The 26,860-nt window shown below is 40.0% G+C and overlaps 1 long non-coding RNA gene across 1 annotated transcript; it reads right to left on the minus strand.

Moving 5' to 3' along the window:
• Nucleotides 1-178: 178 nt before the first annotated feature.
• On the minus strand, nucleotides 179-26,205 carry LOC133385906 (uncharacterized). Its single transcript, XR_009763001.1, has 4 exons — nucleotides 26,125-26,205; nucleotides 16,643-16,732; nucleotides 2,128-2,306; nucleotides 179-604 (listed from the first exon to the last, which is right to left on the minus strand). It is a non-coding gene; the product is annotated as an uncharacterized LOC133385906 (long non-coding RNA).
• Between the last annotated feature and the right edge of the window lie 655 nt (nucleotides 26,206-26,860).

Raw genomic sequence — 26,860 nt, forward strand, 5'->3', positions numbered from 1 at the left:
AATATTTTTATGTCTATAAAAAATCAAATGTACATCTATAAGAATAACCAATTCAAATATTGGTGTACACTTGTTTTCTGAGATTAAAGTGAATCTGTTTGGCAATGACTTTTTTTCCAGTGCAGAACGGAACAATAACTGAACAAAAATATTCCTTAATGCACATTCTGATGCTAACGTTTAGTCAGCTTGCAAAACAGCAGAAAATACATAGCAACATTGAGTTATAAAAGGTCAAATAGGTCTTTGCAAGAAGGCCAAATGCATCCAAAACATACATCAAAAGGCTTGAAAATAAAGCAAACCTCAAATTAGATGCTGTGTCAGAGAACAAGAAGCTGGATTTTCCATGGTTTTTAGAATTTACAAGCAGCTACAGGGGGTGGGTGTTGATGGGGCTGCAGGGCTTCAGTTTGGAGATTATCTTTCCCACTTGCTGTTGAAATCACCTCTCCTCTAAGTTGCTATTTCACCCCTGAGAAGTATCCATATGTTCTCTTGGAAGGAAGATAGCTGCACCACTGCCTGTTTTTCTTCTTTGAGGGACAGGAGCTGCCCCTTGGTATGCTACAGTAACCTGAAATGGGCAGCAGCTACTGATAACCTTTAGATGTTGAGAAAAAACAAACACATGCTGTAGGCAGTAATACTGTAACAAGCTTTTCTATAAATACATAATTCATTTCTATACTCCTATTACAAACCTACTGTCTAAATTATACTGGGTTAATTTCTGGTTTCTAATTCTGGTTTGCAGATTCACAGAAACCATAGTTCGTCTACCATCACCTGTATTCAGGCCCTTTTATGAAGACTCTGAGAGACCCCAGGACTGAGGGCTCATCTACATGGTGATTTAGTGTGTGTTTGGTGCTACTCACATCTCTTTTTAATTTGCATGGTTCACATGATGTTACTAGCAAACAGAAACTATCCTGCAGTTTTCTCCCTGTAAATCCGTACTAACCCAATCTGCTGATAATACGAAAAGTTTAGAACATTACAGCTCCGCTCTGCTCCACATATCTTTGCAGACAGTTTGCTTCTATGGTTTTTGGTGGGCGGGTGAATTGTCACTTTCAGCTATTCCTCTTTCTCTACCCACTAACTTGCCGGTGAATTCCATTTTGTTTCCAGTGGTTTATCCGACAACTTCTGACTGCTCTGTCCTACCCCCTTAACAGTTTGCTGCTGCCCTCCTTTTCTCTCCCTGAGTAAACTTCCTTCACTCCTTGTAACAAGTGATGGGAATTGCCATTGGATTTTATTTTTCTTTCTCACATTCTCTATCTTTGCAGGAGGAATTTTAAAGTAACAACTCTCCACCCCTGGTTTCCATTTTTTTCTAAAAAATCTATGTGGATTTTTTAAAGTCTCCCCAAAAATATCGATATTAATATCAATATTTTAAGAAAATATCAATATTGGTACTGATATTTTGAGAAAATATCGATATTGATATTAGTATTTTCTCAAAATATTGATGTTTTCTTTAAAATACCAATATATTGTGTTTTTCCAGCAGGGAAAAATTAACCCAGAAAAAGCAAGGGGCAACGGTGAAAGGGGCGCAGATGATCCCACTTCTTTTTAACTGCCAAACGTCAGGAAGCAGTAGGGGCTGGAGGGAGTGAAAATTAATGCTTAGGTCAAAAATATTTGCACATGCCCAGTAACTGAACAACCGGAGGGAGTAAAAATGTAAAATTAGAGGGTGGGGCCACAAGGAAACAGTGACACTAATCCTTCCCAGAGGAACTCCTACTTGTGTGAAAGGAAAACAACAGATCTGAGCTGTTCAGATCATGAAGTGTGGACCTTGCAAATTTATCATGATGGTAAAAGCAGTGTATTTGCTACGAAGAAATGCACCCATGTGGGTAAGCCCTGAATGTTTGTTGGAAGGGGCACTATTCACTATACTGTGTTTCAATATCATTTTTTCTCTTCACTGGAAAAAAACCAGGCATATAATTCCTTCAAAAATCATTTATATTGGACATCAGAAGCAGTATGTTAAGATTCTGTCTCAAAAACTAAAACACAGTAATACTACTATATTGGAAAATACTCCTTCAGTCCTTCTGCATATGGGACCCTCTTTTCATGTTTTATCAACTAACCTACCTGATTTTGAGAAATGGGTGGCCCCTGTGGATACACAGAGACTCTTCTGGAACCTCTTGGTATGCTTTCGGAGACAAGAGGCATTGGAAAAAAGTATGTAAGTTTTGGGTGCTTCTCTTTGCTTTTTCTTGTCTTTTTGCCTTTCTTTCAAAGTGCTGCTTTCACAGTGTCATAAAGACCTAAAAAAAGAAATTAATTAATTCAATAACCAAGATGGTTAAAAATAGGAAACATTATATATCATTGCAACACCCCCAAGAACTACCTTTATTACCTCTATATAATTATTTATTTTGATGTTTTGTATTTTTTCTTCTTCTTGCAACCTCCCCCCCCCCAAAAGACATTGTGGATACATTATATGCTAGATGCCAATGGCAGGATGGGAAATGTAGTGGCTAGCAGGATTGTTGCAAAGATTACTTTGCCACACTATCAGGTCAGGCCTGCTCCGGAAGCTCAGTCCAAGCTCCCACCTGTTACTGTTCTATTCAGTCTCAAAACCAGAGTGAATGCAGACTGATGAGTTGGCCTCATCAGTTACTTGTCTTCAGCCACACTGAAGCTAAACTTAGACAGAAACAGCTGGTGGGGGTCAAGAAGAGCCCAAATAGGATCAGAGTCAATCAGAAGCAAATGATGCCAGATTTGATTTGGAATGCTCTCTGTTAGACAGTCTGTCTGGTCTAGCCACTTGACCAAGCAGTGAGTGGGGAGAGAGCCGGACCAATTGTGTTTTTTTTGAAAAAAGAGAGAGAGAGAGAGATGTGAGAGTATGTGATTCCATTTACAAGCCGACAACTACAGTTAGTCTTTCTTAGGTGCATTTAATTTAGTTAACTAATGGTAAAAGGCCATTACCCATCACATAATGACGTTTGTTTTGTGATTTTCCTGGGGAAAGGCTTATAACCTATCTGTCATTGTTGATGTACCCCTCCATATGTGACGCCTAGAGTGTTTTCAAGCAGTGCTTGCAGCCACTAAGTAATCAGGCGAGACCCCCCTTTTGTTGTTGTTTTTATCTTTATGGGTGCTCCCTGGTGAGAATTCAAGGGATGCATGCAATTTTGCCCTTTTTAACTAAAATGAGGGAGATAACAGGAGTGAGAGTACTGCTGTTACCTATAAATGTACGCTTGCATATTTGGTTGGTTGGTTGGTTGGTGGTTGGGTGGGTTGTGTCTGCAGTATTTTGGATCTGCTAATAGCTATTGGGATCCTGATATGTTAGCTGTTTCCATTTAGATTGATGTTTAAGAGGGTACCTTATTTAACTGTGTTACTCTAAAGTTCATAAATTTTTACTGTATTTTTGTTTGTATTTGCCTTTTATTCGTGATATTTTAGGATGTTGTAAACCACTGAGAGATTTACTTTGAAATATGAAGTGGAATCTAAATCACCTAAGTAATTAATATTATAAAACAAAGTCCTGCTCTACCCTTGTGATGTTTGTTAAGTCGTTTCCTAGTAGATGTTCCTTTACACCCTGGCTTCTCTTTGTGGCACAGTGTTATTTGCCATGCCTGCTGCTCCAGCTCTCCTACCTAGTTCCACATACCTTGATATACAAGGCAATTCCTCTCTCACACACACCCAAATAAAGAACCGTACTCAATCTTCTTGTACCAGAGGCATTTGTTCAGCGCTCTGCACTCCTTTTTATGGGCAGGCAGAAGAGAACCCTGAAAATACTAACAGCATTCTGTTTTGACTTTAAATAATGTATTGTTATGGGATTGGGGCTTGAGATAGATGATTTCTTTGGGTCTCCTTCAAGCCTGTGATCTTGTATCTGGAAATTGAGATATGTAAGGAAGAACCTGTTCTACTGGTCTGACTAGTTCCATTCATAAGTTAATGGATTCAGCCAAGTCTGTCAAGTGCTCCCATTAACAAGTGTAAGAATCAGTTAGGGAAGCAATGTGGGCCATTACAAATTATTTCAGGGCAGAGGCCTCCCACCACCACAGCAAGAGTTTGTATGCCTGTGTGAGAGTTAGTCTGAGGAAAGGCTGGGAGCTGAAGACACACAGAGGCTTTCTTGCTTTTTGTGTCTGAAGGAACCACTGGAAGTCTCACACCGCTCCGAGACTGGGGGTGGTGCGCAACAGTATTTTATTTTATTCAACAAAGTGTATATATTGCTTAATAACTCAAACTCTCTAAGCATTTTACATCAAATGTAAAATACACTTTAAAATTGCCAATAAAAAGATGTTAAAACAAGTTAGCCTAAATTTTTTCAAACTAAAATCAGCAGTTTTAAAATATACGTTTGAAATAAAATTGCATAATAAAGTGTGTATCAAATTTACATGTGCAGGTAGGCTTGCTTAAACTAAAAAGTTTTTAGCAGGCATCAAAAAACAGTGCAGCTAATCATCATCATCATCATACCCCCCTACACTGGTTACACATATGTGCCTTGATTTAAACTTTAAATTTTAAAGAGATTTTCTTTTGCCCTTTTCAAAATTAATGTGGGTATCAGTAAATTATGTGACAAGAATAACGAGTCAGTGAGACCTTTATGCACATCACACATTATTCTGTATCCTTCCTTGCATCATATGAATTATGGACACATTTTACGTGCTATATTAAGCAAAATGCCAATTTACAGAGCCACAAGTACATGTGTGATTACCCCCTCCACCATAGTCTGATTTAGTTTGGTGGGGTGAATGGGCTGAATACCTTTGAATACAACAAACCTCTAATTCACCCTTGGAATTAAACTCTTAGCAGTTTGCAACACATGCTTCTTGCTTCCATTAGCAACAGAGGTCATGCCACCTTTACCCACTGAGTGAACAAGAACAATATTTATTTAGTCTATAATAAATTTAGTCTTAACAGAGTTATCTATTGATCATGTATTGACAGAGTTTCACTGCATATTTAAAACTGACATCCTGAAGCACTTCATTGGTAATAGGTTCGTCAGGTTCTCTCTTTTAATAGGTCAAATAGTCATTATATATCACTAGCATGCTGGGTTTTAATTCATTTAACATTTTAATCTTTTATCATCTTTTCATTTAAGAGGATTTCACTGCATATACTGGATTTGTATAAATCTCTGTGTGGTAAATTTATTCTTTTAACAGTTTTATTCTTTCATCAGAAATTCATTTCAATAGATTCAACTATATATCATATCTACTTCCAGTGTGGCTTTAGGTCAGGCTGTAATTGATGCAAAAGCAATGAGGTATAAAAAGAATGGGAAATATCTGAAATTGGAAATAGTTCAAAATGTGTGCCATTGTGAGGGCATAACATTCCTCAGATATACAAGGGGGGGGGCTAATGACCCATTTTGTTCCAAAGCTTTGAACAGTAGATCATTTCTTGTTCAAATGGGAAAGTCAGAATCTACACTTTGTTTTCTTTAAGGCTAATATTAAAGAAGCCATCAATGTAATATTACACCTCCATAGAAAAATTCCACATTGGCTATTGTTCTATAAATATACAGAACATTAACATGAGTATCTTACCCTCATTTCAACTTGCTGATATTGCACAAGCAACAAAAATCATTAGTTTTGCTATACATTGGCATTCATTTCATTTTCATGTACCTCACCATTATTTATTATTTTATTTATTTATTTATTTATTAAATCTTTCTCTCATCCTTCCTCCCAATAGGAGTTCAGGGCTGCAAACACTAAAAACAGTCTAAAACATCATAAAAACATACTTTAAAATATATTAAAACCAAAACATCTTTAAAACATCTTTTAAAAAAAGCTTTAAAAACATATTAAAAAGCAATTCCAACATAGACAGAGTGGGAAAAGGTCTCTTTTAAAAGGCTTGTTGAAAGAGGAAGGTCTTCAGCAGACGTCAAAAAGATAATACTTAAGGAGAGGGAATTCTAAAAGGTAGGTGTCACTACACTAAAGGTCCACTTCCTATGTTGTGCGGAATGGACCTCCTGATAAGACGGTATCTGCAGGATGCCCTCACCTGCAGAGCATAGTGATTGACTGGGTATATAAGGAGTAAGACGATCTTTCAAGTATTCTGGTCCCAAGCTATCTAGGGCTTTGTACACCAAAACTAGAACCTTGAACTTAGCACGGTAGCTAATGGGCATCCACCCTGCCCCAGTGAGCAGTTGCGCCACCACATTTTGCACCAGCTGCAGCTTCCGGACCAACCTAAGGGCAGCCCAACATTACAGTAATCCAGCTTGGAGGTTACTAGTGCATGGGCAACAGTGGTCAGGCTATCCCAGTCCAGAAACGGCCACAGCTGTCTTACCAGCTGAAGCTGGTAAAAGGCACACCTAGCTACTGCCATGGTATCAGCCCTTATCAATGAGAGTAATATACTGTATAAGGGTAAGTGGGTTTACAGTATACTCTTCCAGCCATCAGCTATTTTTTAAAAAATCCAGAAACACTCATCATTAGTAATTAATGTCTCAACATATTTTTATATTTTTCCCTTTATAGTGTATGCCTAATAAGTCACAAGGCCACTGAAGAAGACTCTTCGTCGAAATGTGTTTGGCTGCACTTTGTTTTTGTATCTCATCTTGCATAAGCATTGATTTATTACACCTGCAGAATTTTATGGTTGTATTGTGTTTTTTGTATTTCCCCTTATATGGGCATTGATTCAATACCACATGTAGAATTCTAGTAGTAATTTTATGTTGGTTTAACAATAGAAGTGTATTTAATGTTTAATTTTATTTTGTGTTTCATGTGTACACCTTAACTCCTCCTTGAACATTGCGTGTTTTTTTTGTTAAGGTAGACTTTAACTTTCCATTCCCTGTTCTGGCTAATCAGGTGGCCACACCCATGCCAGACCTTTATTCCACTTTAAACAGTCATGGCTTCTCCTAAATAATTCTGGGAAGTGTTGTTTGTGAAGGGTGCAGAGAGTTGTTAGGAGACTCCTAGTCCCCTGACAGAGCTCCAGTGGCCAGAGTGGTTTAAGAGTCAGCTCCTCTTCCGGGGATTGTAGCTCTGTGAGGGGAATAGGGCCTCTCCTAGCAACTCTCAGCACCCTTCACAAACTACCCTTCAAGTTTGATAGAAATATCTGTTGGCTATAGGTACGTTCTTAAACTGCAAGGGTTTTTTGCCATTAGTGAATATGTTTACATATAGTTCATTGTATTGTGTAGATTTTTAACTGCCTTCCACTCAAAGGTTCAAGGAGGCCAACTATATTAATATTCTCACTTTAACTATAGATAGTGAGTGATAGCATATGACAGGACTGGAGAATTGGATCTAGCTGGGAAGCTGTTCCCCCAACCCTACAGAGCAGATTTTTGGAAGGCACGGAGCATGAGGGGCTGCAGAATAGGGATGGGCAAAAATGTCAATTCAGTTCGCATTTCAATCCTTTCTGAAACAATATGAGAACCGAAACATAGCCATCCTTCAAAAGTCACACTTATCCAAATTTTGTGATGCAGTTCACCAATCAAACAATTGTTACAAAAATGTATATATAGGGGAAAGTGTGCATAAAATGAACATATGAGTGAAAATTGTTGGAATAATAACATGCAAAAATACATTATATGATGAGAAATAGCTTGCAAAAATGTATAATTAGTCAAAATTGCCTACAAAAATGTGTTTGTTAGGAGAAATTCCCATTAAAACCCTGGAGAATTTTCATGAGGATTTTTTTTTAAAAAAGCAAAAAAGCAAATTGCTGCAGAAATGTGTAGAACTGAATTTAAGGGTGGAAAATGAGAAACCGGGGGAACCAAAATGGATTGATCTTTCCATCCCTACTGCAGGAGGGAAGAGAGAAAGGAAAGGCCCTGTTGAGCTGACACCTACTCACATTACAATGAATCTCACCCTTTATTTATGAAGACCTTCCAATAAAAGAAGACACTGTTGATAATAGCTACACATTTGGCCACATAAGTCTTTTATGACTCCTGGCAGAGCTTTTTGAAATCCATAGAAGAGACTGGTATAGAACATCTGTGTATCTTACAATGGCTGCAAGCAAAGGACTCAAGAAGCATGGGTGACTGTCCTAAGAAGCTGCTCTTGCTTGGCCATATAAACTGCAATGGAAAATGTGAAAGGAAGTGGTTTCATAGGTGAGTAAACTCAAGTCATATTTTTTCATACTGCTCAACTGTGACAGAGAGGAAAGGAAGTAGAAAATTTAAGACTGCTGATCAAAGCCTTATATGGGGTGATGCAAACACTGGTGAATGATAGAACAATAATGCCAGAGAGGTGTCAGAGGAAGGAAAATATAGCTTGTTTTACAGGTTCTCAGTGAAACAATGAACTAATTTATTTGAGAGAAGCCCAGCTATGAATATCACTGAAAAATTGCAGTTACAGTGGAAAACATTGAACATTAACCATATCTGCAAAATTCAAATAGACTTTAAAACAATAAGCAGCATATTTTGCTTTCCAAACACAGTATTATAGGAAGAAAGGAAGTAGGTTGAATGATAAAACAAAGCAGACAAAAACAAGCCAAAAATCTGGAGGCTCTGTGAATGTGTGAAGAATGGAAACAGACATCCTCCACTGCTTGAAGAAACCATCTGAATTCCTTTTCTTCAAAAGTCACACCTGGATAAATGCTTGTATGATGCTCTTGTATTATCTTAGAACATAGGATGCTGCCTTACAGTGAGTAGACTATTGGTGCATCTAGCTCACTATTGTCTTCACTGACTGGCAGTGAACCTGAGACCTTTTGGTTGCAAACCATGGGCTCTACTACTGAGCCTTATAGTTCAGAAAGAATTGACACAACCAAAAACTGGAAATCCCATAACTATTTGAATAGTAACTAGAGAACAAAGCACAGTCTTAGCAGCTATTGGAACTCACTAACATCCTGCAGCTGAAGAATTGGCTGGTTAGTTCAAATCAATATGCAAAATTAAATGTCTCTCTCTCTCTCTCTCTCCACACACACACACACACACACAAAGTGTTTTGACTATTATTGACTCCTCCGATTTGTCAGGTCACAATGCTGCAGTGAAAATCCAGACTTCCCTTCTTTGTAGCCCCTACAGACGCTGCAGCCATGTCAAAGTCTAAACTTTGAACTTACCAATGCTATGCTACTGCTCCATACCTTCCATGGAACTCACTGGGTAAGGACCTCAAAATAAAGGCACCAACTCACTGGTATGCAGTTGTAGCTCCAGTTTGATTACAGAAATGTTACTTCACATTCCTTGGTGAAGGCCTCCATTCCTTCTAACTCCACAATCTTTAGCAGACCTTTCCTTTCCTGGTCTGCTTCAATGTTCCAGGGGAGGTTTTTCCCCCAACAGAGACAGGATTCTTCTGCCTTAATGCCCTTGACAAACTTAAATGAAGGACTCCTATGCCTTCCCAGGGTATAGGTGGGCCAAATAAACCTGGGCTGTGGTAGTCCTGCTCTGGCTATGCCCAAAAGGTCTTCAGGGAACAGCATAAGGGAACTAAGGACCACCTGTCCCCAACCTCAGCAGAGATCCAGCTTGCCCAACCTCTTCTCTGTCTCTCCACAAAACAGCCTCCTTCTCTTTCCCCTCTCTAAGGCCTTTTAAATCTTCCATTATTTCCTTCAGCCTAAGACAGTGGTTCCCAACCTTTATGAGCACGGGACCCCCTTTATAAGCTGAAATAAATTGTGACCCCCTCACCCCAGGGAGGCAGGCTGGCTGGCTGCCAAGAAGGAAGGGGGAAAGCAGCCTTTCTTTGCAGGCTTGCTTCTTATTGCTTCACAAAAAGCCCTCTCCTCTCATTCTAAGTAAGGGCTTTGCCAGTAGTGGCAGTGCAAGGAGACGGGAATCAGTGATAGTAATCCCTTCTTCTTCCTGGTAGCCCCACCCTCAGCCTCCTTTGGCATCTGCCATGTATTTTATAGGCAGATGCCTGCCCTTAGTGCACCTGAAAGAAGCTCTGGCGCTTCAGGAAAAGGCCTCCCCTCTCGTTTGGAGCAAGGGGGAGGTGTCATCTGCAGCAGCAGCGGAAAGCAGACAGTGCAGAGGGAGTGAAGACTTTTTTAAAAATTCATTTCTTTACTGTTCACGGCCCCCTCTGGATTACTTTGCGGGCCCCCTGGGGGTCCCGGCCCCCAGGTTGGGAACCACTGGCCTAAGACACAGCAGCCAAGCTTCTGCTCCACCACCAGGCAACTGAGGGAGAGTGCCCCACCTTTCTTCTCCCACAGGTGGAATATCCAGGCATAGTCCAAATGAGGTCTCCTCAGAAGTCATTGCCTGGGTGGTGCCCACTGGTGTGGATTGGGGCCTACTTGATGGGCTAAGGGCCAGGGGCCAGTACAGGGCAGGTGAAAAGAAAACAGAAAAAGAACATTTTCCTCAGGTTTCTTTACTTGTCTGTGGTGTTACTTTTGATTGTAGCAAAAGTAAATTTTGAGTAAATTCTGGTTTTGAACTAGGTAGCATAAAAAGTTAAGTAACCAATTTAGCTTTCCTGATGTGCTTACTGCAGTGGTGAGTTTACCAGAGTTCCTAGTAGCTGTGGTAATGTTTGGAATCGTTGATGGTTCCCAACCTGCTGACCAATTGCCTCTTAATCCAACTGACCCACATGAGGTGACCTTGTATTGTTCAGTCATTTGTCTTTTTAAAAAGAGTAATTTTTAACACAAGGATTCAGAAACTGATTGTTAAATCAAATTATCAAATTTTAGATATCTATCAGATTCACTGTTCTGCCAGTTCCAGTCTCTCTTCTGAAAAAGGATTCACACAATGCTAGTCAAATCCTGCCCCTTTTTACTGTAAAACCTGGTGGGTGCAGCTTGAGTGCATTTAAAAAAAAAAAGAATTCAACTTCAAGGAGATCCGCAGCTGATCCGCAGATCAAAATGTTCCCCCTCCAGGTGCAGCTGATGGAAATACTTTGCTCTGGCAGCTAGTGTGTTCACAGCCTAAGTTTCCTGGGGATACTTTACTTATCCTTGAATATCAGCCACTCTGGAAAGGCTTGTTGATACACACACTTCACCCTTCCTATTGATGGAACCCAGGACAGTACACAACATACTAAAACTCTGGCCAGTAACACTCTGTTCATACATTCTAGAGTTATGGAAAAGGGTGGGAAAGCATGTGCCTTACAAGTAAGAGGCTCCAGATACAATAATTGACATCCCTGGTTTAATGAACTCTGAGAAAGGCCTCTGCCTGCAACTCTGGAAAGTCACTACTAGTATGGGTAACATCGGCCAATAGTTGAATTTGGTATAAATTAGCTTCACATGTTCAGGGCTCACTAGTGACACTAACAACAAGTTCTGATATATAGGGTTAAAACTAGCATAGAACACACAATGGAAAAAAGTAATAAACTGATAAGTCAGGAATGGGGAACCCTATAGTCTTCCAGATATTGTTGGACTACAACTCCCATCATTCATGACCATCGCCCATGCTGATTGGGGCTGATGGGAGTTGGGAGTCCAACAACACTGTACGTTCCCCATCCCTTCAATACCTAAAACAGTATTAAAAATCAATTATAAAAGATCTGTTACAAACCATGATTTATAACCATTATAAAGTAATGTGGAAAACATTATCATATATAACCTCACATAGATAAATAAGTTAGATTTTCCATAACCCCTCTTCCACAAACATGTACCCATGTAAGTCAAGCTAGCCTGAGAATAACAGTTATTAAAAATATATAATAGACATAATGTGAAAGCCAACTGCAGTAGGCATATGTATCTCAACTAAAAATATGTTTATTAAATAGTTTTGCATTTGATGTTTCTTTATAAAAGTTTAATTCCAATATCTAAAAAAGTGGTCAATACTCAGACCCATTTGTAAATCTACATTACATATATTCTGGGCAAGTTAACTGGTCATTTTCTACAGTATAATTAAATTGAACTGAGGACCTTTTTTGCCATTCTCTTTAACAGCATGGGAGCAGCTGAAGGCCACATAGTAGCAGCAGCTTCCATGCCTGTAAAATTAACATAAAAAAGAGCTCTAGATGTTCTTGTGAAAGACTGCAGAACATTAGTATTGCATAGCCAAGAAAATCAGCAGTCTTTTAATAATTCAGATTTCTGAAGTGATTCTATGAAGCAGTGCTAGCTGATCCAGACTTATTTTCTGGTTTGAAGGCAGTAACTAATAAAAAACACAGTTGCGTTTGAGGTAGAAGATTGTCCCACCTCTGGTCTGAAATGATCTACAGAGGTACTTCGCAGAAGCATTAAAACTGCTCTTGGAAATTTATTTTGGACAATCTCCAGTTCTTCAACATCATTGTAACCCCATAATTCTGTCCCATAAAGCATTTGCCATTTGCACTTGAGCCTTAATAATGAGGACTAGGGTTGCCAGGTTCCTGGCCTGAGACTGATCCTGTATCTTTAGGAGAAGAGAAAGTCAGCCAAGTGCAGGTGTTCTTGCAACACTGTAATGAGAAAAACCAGAAGGTGAAATTCTCCCTTCCCCCTGTACAACTTTTAAAGATACAGAAGACCTCTCAGTTGCCAGGTAGAAATGATTGGTTTTTATGTGTCTTTGCAAACATAGGCCCCAATACATCCAGAGTCACACACTTAGGATCAATTGAAAACAATGGTGCTTAAGTTAGACATGACTGATGTGTACCATGGGTTTAATGGAACTTCAGTGTGACTAATCTTAGAAGGATCAGAGCCATTCTGTAATCTCCATTTGACAAACCCCTCAATGTGTCTGTATCTGAATATAAGCATATGTTCCATTCTTATAGTGTTTTAACTTTAACCAGCTGTTATTATCCATATGCTGACCTCAGTGAGACCTTAACATGCTTCAGAGCCTATGAAGTATCTTTCACTTGCTTACATTGTGTAATATCTTAGAGAAATATTGTTTTGCAAAACAGGCATTTCCATTAAGAAAGGATGTTGATCTCATTGACAAGTTCTGGGCTTTGTGGGCTCAATGTAGATCAAGTTAGTAATGCGTAGAGCCTATTAAATTGAATCTGAGTAGTTTGTCATAACTAACTTAGGTTCCATTGAAATCAGTGGGACAAGTGAGATTAATTTTCAGTGCAATCCTATGCATGACTGTTAGAATTAATCCTAATTGAGTCCAGCAGGTCATACTCCTAGGTCAGTAGGTATATAAGTGCAACCTTAATTTGGATCCTACCCATTGTGTGGAAATAAATGAGAATTAGCCAGAGAGATCTTTATAGCCAGCATGGATTTTTTGCATTTCATCATGTTAAATTTAAGATACCCCTCATGTCATTCTGCTGCTTCCCATAAGCTCATTTCAAAACAAATCGTGCAAAACCTATAGTCCTGAACTCAGAAATGCTTGCTTAACAACTCCATAAGTTTTCATGGCAATACACAAAACATGAAGAGAATCCAGACTTTAAAGTCTCAAATAGGAGTAAAAAAAAATTCAGACTCTTGTTGGACCTCTTTTTATCAGTGGTCTCATAATTTGTTGAAATTACTTAAAAATCAGTCATGTTCACACAGTACCTGTAATCCTATTGCTGATCTTGCTCCATACTCTGACCTTCATCTTCTGCAGTTTAAAAATTTAAAAAAATGCATGGCTGGTTTTTAATTAATTTAAGAACATTAACATTGGAGTCTGCAATAGCTCTGTTTGGCTTGGCTAATCAGGGGAGGGAGACTACATGTGTCTACATGTGTCTGCTGTAGAATAAAAAGATGGGGAAAACCCTGAAAAATGATACTGTTAACAATGATTTCCTTTTAGGAAGGAAAGGGACTTCCCCTCTGCCCAGTGTCCACCTACCCAATCTTTTCCACTACCTTCTTCCCCCTACTCCACACCCTCCCCTCTCCACCTTCCTCCATACCCCTCTCCCCTTCATCTTCTTTCCTACCACTTACCACATGCTCAGAAGCACATTACCAAATTCTTCTAAGCTACACAGGAAGTGGATTGGTCTATGAAAGACCAACCCCAATTGTGTTTCCATTTTTACAAATTTGCAGGGCAGTACAATAATTCAGAGAGGAGATCAGGTCTCCTGCTCCCTTGGTGCATTTACTATAGCTTCCCAATTTCTATAGCTTCCCTGATTTTTAAAGTTTGTTAGAAATATCTGTTGCCTGTAGGTATGTTCTTAAACCACAAGGGTTTTTTGCCTATTAGAGAATAATGCTAGGCTTGGAAGTGGAAAGCCGAGGAGTGCACTGGTACAGCTCAATACCTCATATTATAATCTGCCTAAGGATATATTATACAGCCACAAGAGTGACTGTATACTATAGTCAGCATGGATTTTTCACATTCCACCATGTTAAATTGAAAATACCCCCATGCCATTCTGATGCTTCCCATAAGCTCATTTCAAAACAAAACCTTACAAAACTTATAGTCCTGAATGCAGAAATACTTGCTTAACAACCCTCTAAGTGTTCATGGTGATACACAAAACAGTCAGGGAGAATTGAGAGTTCAAAGTGTAAAAAGAGAGAGAGAAAAACCAGACCCCTTTTGGACTTTTTTCTCTCAGTGTTCTCATAATCTGTTGAAATTAATTAAAAAATCAGCCATGATCACAGAGTACCTGTAATCCTATTATTTATTTATTATTTATTTATTCTATTTCTATGCCTCCTTTTGGCCAAAAGGCCCTTAAGGCGGCTCACAAGGTTGTGGATCTGCAGGACACTATGGCTACTTGTTTCCCTGACACTCCTCCAAAAAGCTCCTTAGAAGTGGTGCAAGTTAACTCCTTCCCACTGGAAGGGCAAAAATCAAACAATAAAGCAAAAGAGAATAAACTACCAACCCCACCAGTTCCTGCCCTGCTTGCCCCAGATCTCTGCCCCCATCCCTTCTCCCCCAAGTAGGTAGGCTTGCTTCCTGAAAGTACTCTATGCTTTGGAATCCCCGCTCCCTTTTTCTTATATGATATGCCACAAAATTTCACAGCTGGAGCTTAAGAAAAATGCTTATTAGAACTACAAAGGATTTATAGTTTTAAAGTAGTAGTGGTGAGCCTTCTCCTTGATATGCTTGTTTTGTGTGTGCAGAAAGTAGGAAAGGAGGAAAAATCTGCAGAACTTGGATTCTAAACCAGACTTTACTGGTTTATGACTGACCTTGCTCCATACTCTGACCTTCATCCTCTGCAGTTTAAAAGTTTAAAAAATGCCCAGCTGATTTTTAACTAATTTAAGAAATATTGGCTTGAACTCAATGATAATATCGGGCATTCTCAGTAAGAACCAACTGTTAGTCTTCTAAAAGCCAGACTTACAGCTGCTTGGCTTGCCTATTCAGGGGGCTACACCCACACCAGACTTTGATTTCACATGAGACAGCCATGGCTTCTCCAAAAGAATCCTGGGAAGTGTATTTGTGAAGGGTGCTGATAGGAGACTCCTATTCCCCTGGCAGAGTCCAGTGGTCAGAGTGGTTTAACAGTGAGCCTCTCTTCTGGCAATTACAGCTCTGCGAGGGGAATAGAGCCTCTCTTAGCAACTATCGGCATCCTTCACAAACTAAACTTCCCACGATGTGCCTGCTGTAGAATAAAAAGGTGGGGGAAACCCTGAAAAAGAATGATCACAATGTTTTCCTTTTGGAAAGGAAAGGGGCTTCCCCTCTGCACAGTGCCCACCCACCCAATCTCCTCTCCTCCCCCTGCCCTCCACTTCCTGCCCTCCTCCTCCCCCCTCCCACCCCTCCCCCAGATCAGTTTCACCTATCCTAAGCATGATTGCACAGGAGTAAATCCCACTAAAAGCATGCAAATGATCAAGCTTGCCCTCTCCTCCTCCTCCTTCCTATCGCCTCCCTCTTGCCCCTTCCTTCTCCCTCCCTTCCCCCCTCCCTTCCCCTCCCCATCCCCTTCCAATCCCCTCCTCCTTTCCCTCCCCATCCCCTTCCGATCCCCTCCTCCTTTCCCTCCCCTCCCCCCCTCCCCCCTCCCCCATGGTCAGTTTTACCTATCCTAGGACTACAACCTGAGAAACCAGGGTTCAAATCCTCACACAGCCATTAAGCTCACTGGGTGACCTTTGGCCAGTCACTGCCTCTGAGCTTCAGAGGAAGGCAATGGTAAACCACCTCTGAATACTGCTTACCATGAAAACCCTATTCATGGGGTCACCATAAGTCAGAATCGAGTTGAAGGCAGTCCATTTCATTTTCAAGCATGATTGCACGGGAGTAAATCCCATTGAACTCAATAAGTATGCAAATGGTCAAACCTGCCCTCCCCTCTTCCTCCCTCCCAGAGGCAAGTTACCAAATTCTTCCAAGCTACACAGCAAGTGGATTGGACTGTGAAAGACCAACCCAAATTGTGTTGGCATTTTGACAAATTTGTAGGGCAGTACAATATTTCAGAAAGGAGGTCAGGTCTCCTGCTTCCCTGGTGCATTCACTATAGCTGCCCAATTTCCCTGCTTTTTAAAGTTTGATAGAAATACCTGTTGGCTATAGGTACGTTCTTAAACCACAAGGTTTTTTGCCTATTAGTGAATAAAAGATTTCACTTACCTTAAAAACATTATCTTCATTTCTGTCAACGTTTCTACATTTCCTGAGGCAGGGTCTCCAAATCACCACAAATTTCACTCTAGGGTAATTCTGTAGTAACCAACATAATGTTTGTAAGCTTCTTTACACAATATTTTGTATAAAGCTAATATTATTTGAACTCCTATTAACATTAAACTATTTTTGTACTAACTGGATTGTTCTTCCCTGGAAAAATAATCAAGAAGCATGCCATAGGTAGTTTAAATGCTTTCTTTTTATTGTGTTTTAAAAGATTTGGCTAACAGTTTTGCAACCTCAAGAATGTAACTTGGATAACTGTCTTGTCTAAAGTATGAATAATAATAACAATAACAATCACCTTCAGCAATATATGTAAACAGCTACTATTTCATGGGCAACTGTCAAACGTATGGATAATGTTTATTAGAAACTGGGGGAGGAGGTTTTCTGACAAATGGCCTGTGACCAATAGAACATGTGGCAATTCATTGACAGACACCACAAATAAATGCCTCCAAAGCATTTATACCCTGTGCATATAACACTTTACTATGCATTCACAAGTTGCAGGTCAATATCAAGTAATGTGGGTAGTTGTAATGCCCATGGGAATTTACGAGTTGGCAATGACAACATCCTTGTGTTTTGTTTCTTTTCAAGCCAACATTTATCATCATTTGCAGGGAAGACAAATTTCACAGAAATCCCCCTTTTTAGGAAGAGGAGTTCATATTACTAATCATCATATTGCAAACTGAATGATACCAAAGTTGGCAACTGACATAAGTACTTCAGTGGCTTTTTTCTGCTTCTGCACTTTCTTTCAGGATAATCATATTTGCCGTGGGGCATTATTCCCTGTGGGCAGTATTCAACTAATTATTTGAGCTAGCACCAGGATTTCTACTAGTGCAACAGGACTTGCCTTCCTTTGCTCATCCCACACTGCCCCCAGACCTGCTCCGGAGGGTTGGGGGAGAACCCAAAACAGATTGGGGGTGTGAACGGGGAAGAGAGGTGGACGATGTTCTATTGCATAAGTAGAAATCATTGCGCTGATAGAATGTTTTCCTTAGCGCTACATTGAATGCAACACTGTTTGCAGTGTTTATTTTCAATTATATGGAAAAAATCATTTGTGCTCAAAACTGCCTTCAACTTTTTATAGGGTTGTACTGTTCCCTGACAGCTGGTATAGCAGAGTGGGGAGGAGAGCCTGGCTGGGAGTCCAGAGTCTATGAGTTCAAATCGCCTCTCATGTCTCCTGCGTGTCAAGGGCCAGCTAAAGATCACCCCCACAGTGAGTGGCTCAGGGGTTACGTGCCCTGCCACCTGTGCAGCCGTGGGCAAGCTGCATAGTCCCAAGGAGCCCAGTTGCCCCCCAGCTGGCAGTTGCAAACAAGGAAGGGGCTGGCTTGTACAGCTTTGGCAAGCTGAGCAGGCCCAAGCCAGCTGGGGAGGACTAGCACCTGGCAAGGCAAGAGACCTTCAGCTGAGGCAAATTTTTGTATTTATAGATGAGCCCACTACACCTTTTCATCCTAGCTAGGGAAGCCAATCAGAATGGGCTTGCCTCTTTCATATATCCAAGGCGGTGGGCTAGTAGAGCCTTTTACATGCTTCAAGATGGGGAGCATGATGTAACACAAAATTAGATGGAGTACAGTCGCTGCTCTTATGTTTACAATGGGAAGTCAGCTATGTCCTGCTGGACCTGATTGTGGAGATAGATTTGTAAAATGAACAAGAACTCTTGTTTCCCCAATGTCAATCCTAAACCAAAGCCTAACCTGCCATCATGTACCTACTTGCTTGGGAGTAATCCCCATTCAACATAAGAAGACTTATTTCAGAAGTAGACATGTATACCATTGTTCTGTAAGTTAATTATACAATGAATTCTTAATGAGTGTCTGGCTTTACTTCTGCACAGTAGGAAACATGCTTAAGCCTCTTTGCAAAATTTTTATATTTTGCCATTACCATTTGGGGATGGGATTCTTTAATATCCACCTGCACATAGTTGTAGTATTTGCAGAAAATAACTTCTAGGGAGTACCTGATCTCAGAGAAACCCACCAAACCCACCACAGGAACAATGAACCATGATGGATAGAAAAAAGGAAGACAACCTATGGAGATTTCAAGGACTGCAAGAAATTAAGACGGACGCAGGAGAAGTAGTCTAAAGAGGAGGAGAAAACAACTGCACTTTAGGACCCCAAGGATTCCCATTGCCTGGTGTCACAGAACTCACTTATAAATCACAGCTCTGACTTCATTCATTGATTAAAAGCAGGTGGGAGTAGCCAGGTGGGCTAACTTCACAGAAATGCTGCCCTGGGCTCCTACTGGGAGAAAGGGCGGGATATAAATCTAATAAATAAATAAACAATAAAATAAATCAATTACTTTGAAGGGTACTTGCACATTTTGCTTCATAACTTTTTTCTGGGAGGGGACTAGAGACACCTTGATGGCCCCACAGGCACTAGGTTGGTGACCCCTCCAATAAAGGGTCATTCATCTATTGTCTATTTTCTTGGCGATTAGAAAAAAATATAGAAATTCTGAGTCATCTTGCATGCCATGCTTCTGGTTGTTTTACACACTTGTAAAATGCTATTTTGAAAAACTGTTGCCAGCTAATGAAATCTTGGAAAATGATCTTTTAAATGATATAGAACATATTAACTATTCTGAAAATGCATTTTCATGGTATTACCCTCTTGGCAAAATTTAGTGGCAATCTTTGTAAAATGAGATAATGCTTTTAAAAGCTACTCTGAGATTCCTGGGAAAAGGGTACTATGTACGGGTAACAATAAACAAGGAAACATGCCCCAGTTATACAAGAGCCAGTTTGGTATAGTAATCACAGGATTGGCTTTAGATCTGAGACACTGTGTTCAAAGCCCCATTTATCATGGTGCTCACTGAGTGAAATCGGGCAAGTCATTCTTTCTCTCTCAAACTAATTTATCTCTCAGTTTTATTGCGGTGATTAAATCGAGGTGGGGCTTGGATGCCATTCTGAGCTCCTTGGAGGAAGGTGAGAGCCAGTGTGGTCTAATGGTTAGGGTGCTGGGCAATGACTGGGGGACCAGGGCTGAAATCCCCATAAAGCTCACTGGGTCAATCACTATTTCTCATCCTAACCTATCTCTCTGGATTGTTGTGAGGATAAAATAGGGAAGAGAAAACCATGTACACCACCTTGAGTCCTTTGGAGGAAAAGTGGGATATAAACGAAATAAAATCAATATATGTAATTCATAGATACTTCAGATTTCATCTAGCTCTTTCTCAAATCAGTGTGAGGCATTTGGTTGCCTTCAGTAATCTCTGAATGATTAACCTTGATGAAACACTACCAAGCAGGCATATCTGAAACACTATATGAAAATCAAGCCAAATTCAAGCTTCTCACAAAAATAAGCCGAGGCAACCTTGTCATGAACACTTCCGTCCATATGACTGGGTGCAACTATGCTATAATATAACAGCAGTGCTGGCATAATACCATGCTTGTGTTGCAGGTTTTAGGACCAGGTTGAAAATGTGGTTAAAATAAACTGAAGGGAAAATGCCACAACATTACAATTGAGCAAAAGTGCCAGCTAGGTAGAGATGATGGGACACTTAAGGTATAATTAAACTATTTCCTCGGGCCCTATTTGTCAGCATCAGTTGCTCTGAAATAACTTCCAAATAATATCTGAGTTTGCATCGCAGGATTTCTGAAAACAAAGTGATTAGTTTGACTTAGCTCAGTATTCCAATCGATGTTTATGATGCTTTTCTTTCTCTTAACCCTCCATCTATCTCTTAAATGCAACAGTTTTATTTGCTTAGGCTTTCTTAGGCATTTTACCTTTTTGCAGTATATTAAAAACACTGTGGAGTTAAATTAACTAGGCTTTCAAAATATGAAATTGTGCCTATAACATTGCTATGGAATGTAGTAATTCACTCTGCTGGCTCTAAAGTGCAGATGGGAATGTGAAGAAAGAGGATTAAGCAGCTTCCAGATCCTAAACATTATCAGGGATAACAGAGAAAACTGTCATTCGTTACTGCCTGGGGAGTTATCAAGTGTTACCAATTTATCTTGCTTATACATTATAAAAGATGAAAAGTGTGAGGGTTTTTTTTGTTTGTTAGCAATAATAGGCTATAACTAAAATGAAAGTAAATTGTTGCATTGCCAGAATGTTGCTAATACAAAGCAAGCCAAACATCGTAAACTAGTCTATTCCAGCTGAAAATGTAACTTTTAATGCATTTTCTGGTCCCTAAAGATGTTGGAATGAAGCAGGCATTTTGGGGTCAAGTTCCTTTAAAATATAATTTATGTTTCAAAACCTTGATTTATCTAAGTGTTTATGCCAGTTTTACAGCATAAAAATAATGAACACATCATTTCCCGTCAACCCGACTTTCACTTATAATGTGTTTGGTGAGAGTTAAGGTTGTATCAGGTCACACACTGCTGAACAATTTAAAAATATTTCAAACCACAAAAATGACCAGTTAAGGTGAAAGTCACCTTCACTGCTTGCTGTCTTCATTTTGCATATAGTGCTATCACTTAATACTTAATCATTTCCAGCCTGATCCACAACCCAGTCATGTCATAGTGCTTGGATTTAAGTTGATATAGACACACTGAAGTATACTAGCCCAATTCTATCAAGACATGGTACTTGTGGCTGTTTAAGTAGCAGTTCTTCCCACTGCAAGTTCCCTGTCAGTTCACCACCACCACCAGTTGCCATTAAAAAAAAAACATGTAAGGCTGTGCCAACCTCATTTGATGGGCTGAAAGGGGCCATAGCAGGTCCATCCTAAATGCAGCTGCTAAGGCAAGCTACTGTCATCCCAGCCAATCAATGTTTGTGCTCCATCTCTACTCATTGTACTGGCCCATTTGGCACAGGTACATTGACATTATCTCTAGTGTCCTTGCTGGTGCCATTGTTCTGCTGCCATCCTATCCTAGGACTATTTCCTGTTCCTTGGGCAATGGTGTTGCATTAGTTGATGAAAGTGATATTGTAGGCAGTGCAATTGGTCAGGAGAATGCAATTATATTAATTTAGCTTTCAACTTAATTGTGAATTTTCCAACCAGGTCAAGTGCTAACTTCCCATATTAATCTGTATTCACAACTGAATATCTATCAGTGCCATGGTCCAGGATTCAGGCTGTCTGCTATCAGAGTAGAGCTCTGGTGACATAAGGGAATGGGGAAGATGGGATGTGGGAGAAACCATCCCCAGAGAGAGCCTCACAACTACCTGTCTCACTAGAAACTCCTTTGGGAGAGGAGCCAGCAATGTCTGCACCTGCACAGATTGCAGAAGTCACGCCTCTTCCTCTTGTGATTCAGAAGATATCTCCTCAGATCCCTCATCAGTATGTAGGAGCCAGACACCCCATACCACACCACATCAAGCAGCAGCAGTAGGCTCCACAGGCCTCCCATAGTCAGCACTTGAAACACAGGGCACATTCCCTTAAGTCCCATCAGAGCTTCCTCAGAGCTTATGACAGCAACCTTCCAGGAAGACTAACTCAGGGCCATTGGTCCACTACCATTGCAGGAAATATCCTAAGCATTCAGCTCTTGTATGACTTTTAGCTTGACTGTTATCTTCTCTAGAGTCAGTCCTGCTTTCTGTGATGTGAATTAGCATGGAGTTCAATTTAGTTTTATTTATTTTTTATCTATTAAAGTATTTATAAGACACTTTCCCTAAAAATACATTAAGGCAGCTTACAACATACAAAGACATGATAAAATCAGAAACCAATAAAAATATCATTAAAAACATGTTTTATTAGCTTTGCTAGTATCTCCTGCAGGACCTAGCCTGGAACAGGATAATCAGTGCATTTATTCCTCTTTTAATTTTTATTATGTAAATTGTTATATGTTTTTATTGTCTGTTTTTCTATAAACACCAATTAAGGCACACTATCTCATCTGCTTCCAAGCCTCCAGTTGGCATCTCAGCACTACCATATTTGACCACTAGCTACGTTGAGCAGTGTGTAGAATACCTCTGCAGCACTAACCTAATATATATGCATTTCATAATCTTCTTCTTAAACGGTGTCTGAAATCTATTCATGGACATATCTATCCACCTGAGCCAGTATTTTCTTTGGTAAATTTAAATTACATATGTTTGGGGGTCACATCTTGATTTAATAGAGCTCAAAAAACTATTGGCAGTTTCTTGGTTATCCAGGATAAAAATGTCATATTATTCCAATGAGCTCCGCTTTGAAGGCTTACGGTTGAAAAATAAGGAAGTGGACTGCCTTCAAGTTGATTCCGACTTATGGCGACCCTATGAATAGGGTTTTCATGAGGCTGAGAGGCAGTGACTGGCCCAAGGTCACCCAGTGAGCTTCATGGCTGTGTGGGGATTTGAACCCTGGTCTCCCAGGTCATAGTCCAACACCTTAACTACTACACCACATTGGCTCTCATGGTTAAATAAGAGCAAAGGGAATGGGCCATCTTTTGATGTAAAAGTATTTGATCTCAAGCGTCTTAGCTGTCTGAAGCTTTTTAAGATCTTGGTAATCTTCTCCCGGTTCTCCCTCAAGAGCTGCTTTCTTTTCTTTCTCCCCAAGTCCGATCCCATCTGAAGGGAAGCTGGCGGAAGCTTGTGTAAGTATTGTGGAGGCCTTGTGGAGGAGAGATGAGGGGGGACTTAGGGCACATCCAACTTGTGTTCAGAGTGTTCTTGCAGGTCCTGATCCAGGTCAAAGTTGCATCAGAAAAAAGGTCAGTCTAAGAAAATAATTGCAATGGAAGTCTATGAAGAGCGCTTACTCCCTGGTAGGGGTATTCATGAGAGCCAGCTTTTACTTTCTTGTCCCTGAGTGCAGCTCCCGGCTGAGCTGGCATTCAACCAACTGGAGGCTCTCGAACAGCAATTGAATGTCATAGACCTTCCTGCTGGCTCCTCTTCTGCCTGCACCCCTCCCACCAGCTTCCCCTGAGTTGGATTGCTCTGTTACTTTGCATGCAGAAGGCATCTCTAGGGATGGCTGGGAAATCTGATGTCTGAAATCCTTTCCTGTGCGGGCTGTACTGAGCTAGATCAACCAGTGGTCTACCTCAGTATAAGACAGCTTGCTATGCTCCACCGTATCCTCATTGGTAGATGCATTGCATACATTTTTACACTTGTTATCATTTTATACAGCTAAGTGATTCTCGCAGCAATGTGAGGAATGACACCCTCAGGAAGAATCAGAAAGTGCATATACAGGGACATTATTGTAAAGCCCTAATCTAGTTAGACACACATATAAGGGAAGAGAAGTAAGCCTTCTTACAAAGTGGGTTGGGATACCTCCAAACACCTTTCAAATTTATGTTTTTAAGCACTTTCCCAATTTATTTATTTATTTGTTTATTTAATTTAATTTATATACCGCCCTAAGCCCGAAGGCTCTCTGGGCGGTGTACATAAAAGGTAAAAGCAAGCACAATATATAAATACAATAAATACAATAACTCAAGAAACAAAAACAGACAAACAATACGAAAACCAAACAACATCCAGAATACAACACAGTAATAAAATACTGTAAAAATACACTTTAAAATGCCTGGGAGTATAAAAAGGTTTTCACCTGGCGCCGAAAAGATAGCAGTGTCGGCGCCAGGCGCACCTCATCGGGGAGACCATTCCACAGTTCAGGAGCCACAACTGAAAAGGCCCTATTTCTAGTCACCATCTTCCGAGCTTCTTGATGGGATGGTACTCGGAGGAGGGCCTTAGATGTTGAGCGCAGTGTACGGGTAGTTTCATATTGGGAGAGGCGCTCCACCAGGTATTGCGGTCCCATGCCGTGTAAGGCTTTATAGGTCAAAACCAGCACTTTGAATTTAGCCCGGAAACAAATAGGAAGCCAGTGCAGACGGGCCAAAACAGGTGTTATATGAGCGGACCTCACTGGATTAAAAAGACAGGTGCCAATTGTCTAAGCTGTCTCAGTCATGTTTCATTCCCTGCCTCCTTCAAACCGATGCTCTTGATGATTGCATTCAAAAAAGCAAAAAATGAGTTACAAGGAACAAAAATGTTGAATACTTGAAGGAAGCAAATCTCTTGTAGCAAATGTCTGAAAAACTGACTGGCTCTTCAAGGTTTGCCAGTCCATTACAGAACAGAAATGCATGAACTATGTGATTAAGAGAATACTAAGTAGTGAGTAAAGAAATCAATTCTGTTTAGTGAGGATGCAAATCCCCTTGAGGCTTTAAAATGTTTTTTAAGGTCTGACGAGGTGGGGAGTTGACATGTCTTCTATAAATGCACAGAATTACTGAGCATGGGGGATTTATTTAACCAGGAAACTTGCATTATTGAGATTAGACATCTCGTTTTCAAGGTGCTCCTGGAAGATAATGACTGCTATATCCATAATTCACGGTAGACATCAGTTTTGTCAGGTGATATATAAATAGGCCTGAAGATAGAACTTAACCATTTTCACTCTGAATTGCAAAACAAAATTATGGATCAAGTTTCCTAGCATTTGGCAGAGCTACACTAGGAGAATATTTGATCCAGTCACTTTGTTTTAACTAATGAAAAATGGTTTTTTTACACCCATATTCTACATTCAATATATGCCCACTTTTTTTGATTTGATAATGCACAAGATCATCATTTGAAAAACTGTATACTTTGAAATGTTCATAGCCCCTTCAGGCTTAGAACTGAGGTTACTTGTCAGTACTATTTGGATATGAATTCTTTTTAGCTTCGTGTGCTATCTTTTTGTGTGTATTGAGTGTGATGTGTATACTTACCATCTTCTAAAAAGTACATTGCCTCTGTATGTTTGAGATATCAATTCCTCTCGTTATAATTTTGTGGTACTGAGGAAAACTGAAAAATCTTAGAAAATGGGTCAATTTAAGGGCTTTTATTTTTTAGGGAATGGAAGGACAGAACAAAATAGTTAACTAACTGCAAAATCTGCATATAGATTTGTCTTGAATTATCATATACATACATACATATATATATATCCCTTCATTCCTAACACATACATTGATTATTCCAGTCAGTGAAGGACTCAGCTGGCTCATTCTCAAGATGGGAGTGAGTCCAGTTCTCAAATGGTCACCCACAAAAGTACACCCTCTTCATCAACATTGCCATTAGCATCTGTAATGACAGTGACTGGAACTGATTCATTATAAAGATGGAGCTCATAGCATTTCTCATACTCTGACCATGTATGAACTACCAGAACCTAAACTGGTATGAACTACCAGAACTAAAATCAATAATTTTGTCTTCAAAATGGATGTCAAATTTATCAACATGGATATCTTTAGTTCAGTGTTTCCTGCACAGTAGGCCACTTTCAGAGGCATCCGGGGGTGGGAAGGGAAATAAAAGAAAAACTCTTCTCCTAAGTGGAAGAGAAAAGCTTACCTATGGAATTCCTTACCACAGGGGAAATGCTGTAGCAAAGAGCTTAGCAATTTCCAAAGTTGGATTAGAAATCAGCAGAATGCAGTGACAGCAATTGCCAGCTAATTATGCTGAATACTACTTCCATCTGTCTCCAATTTGTGACTGGCTCTGCCCTTGCACTTTTATTTTATGACTGGTGGGCCTCAGTTATTTTCAGCTGTGTCAAGTGGGCCCTGAGGGTAGAAAGTTTGAGAACCTCTGCTTTAGTTCACACATTAAGCATGGAGAGGCAGCACTAAAAAAAAGGTGGAGCATGGAAGAATAGTATGATCCTCAACTACCACCCCACAGGGCCTCCACACCAACATATTGTTGCATGGTAATTCCTCCAACCAAAGGGGATGGGAGGTAAATGGCACACAATGTTAGTGTAATTCTAATGTCTAAATTTAGCCAGAATTAACTGACTCATCTTACAAAATTAGTGTCATGTTTATGTCTGACTTTAGCTAAAAGGAAGTCTGAATTTGTGGAGAGTGTCTTCTTGAATTAATTAGCAGCTGCAGGGATTGGTCAGTGGAACAGCCCTATCTGTACTGTTGCCAGGTCTCCGGTATTTGCCCAGAGACTCTGAATCTTTGGGGTCCTCTCTGGGTGAGTCACCCCAGTCTCCAGACTCTCTGCTTTCATTTTTTAAAAATTAAGTATCTAGGTGGTCTGGTTCAAGAGATATACACCAAAATGTCAGCCCCTA

The sequence above is a fragment of the Rhineura floridana genome, chromosome 5 (genome assembly GCF_030035675.1).
Source record: "Rhineura floridana isolate rRhiFlo1 chromosome 5, rRhiFlo1.hap2, whole genome shotgun sequence".
Lineage (NCBI taxonomy): Eukaryota > Metazoa > Chordata > Lepidosauria > Squamata > Rhineuridae > Rhineura > Rhineura floridana.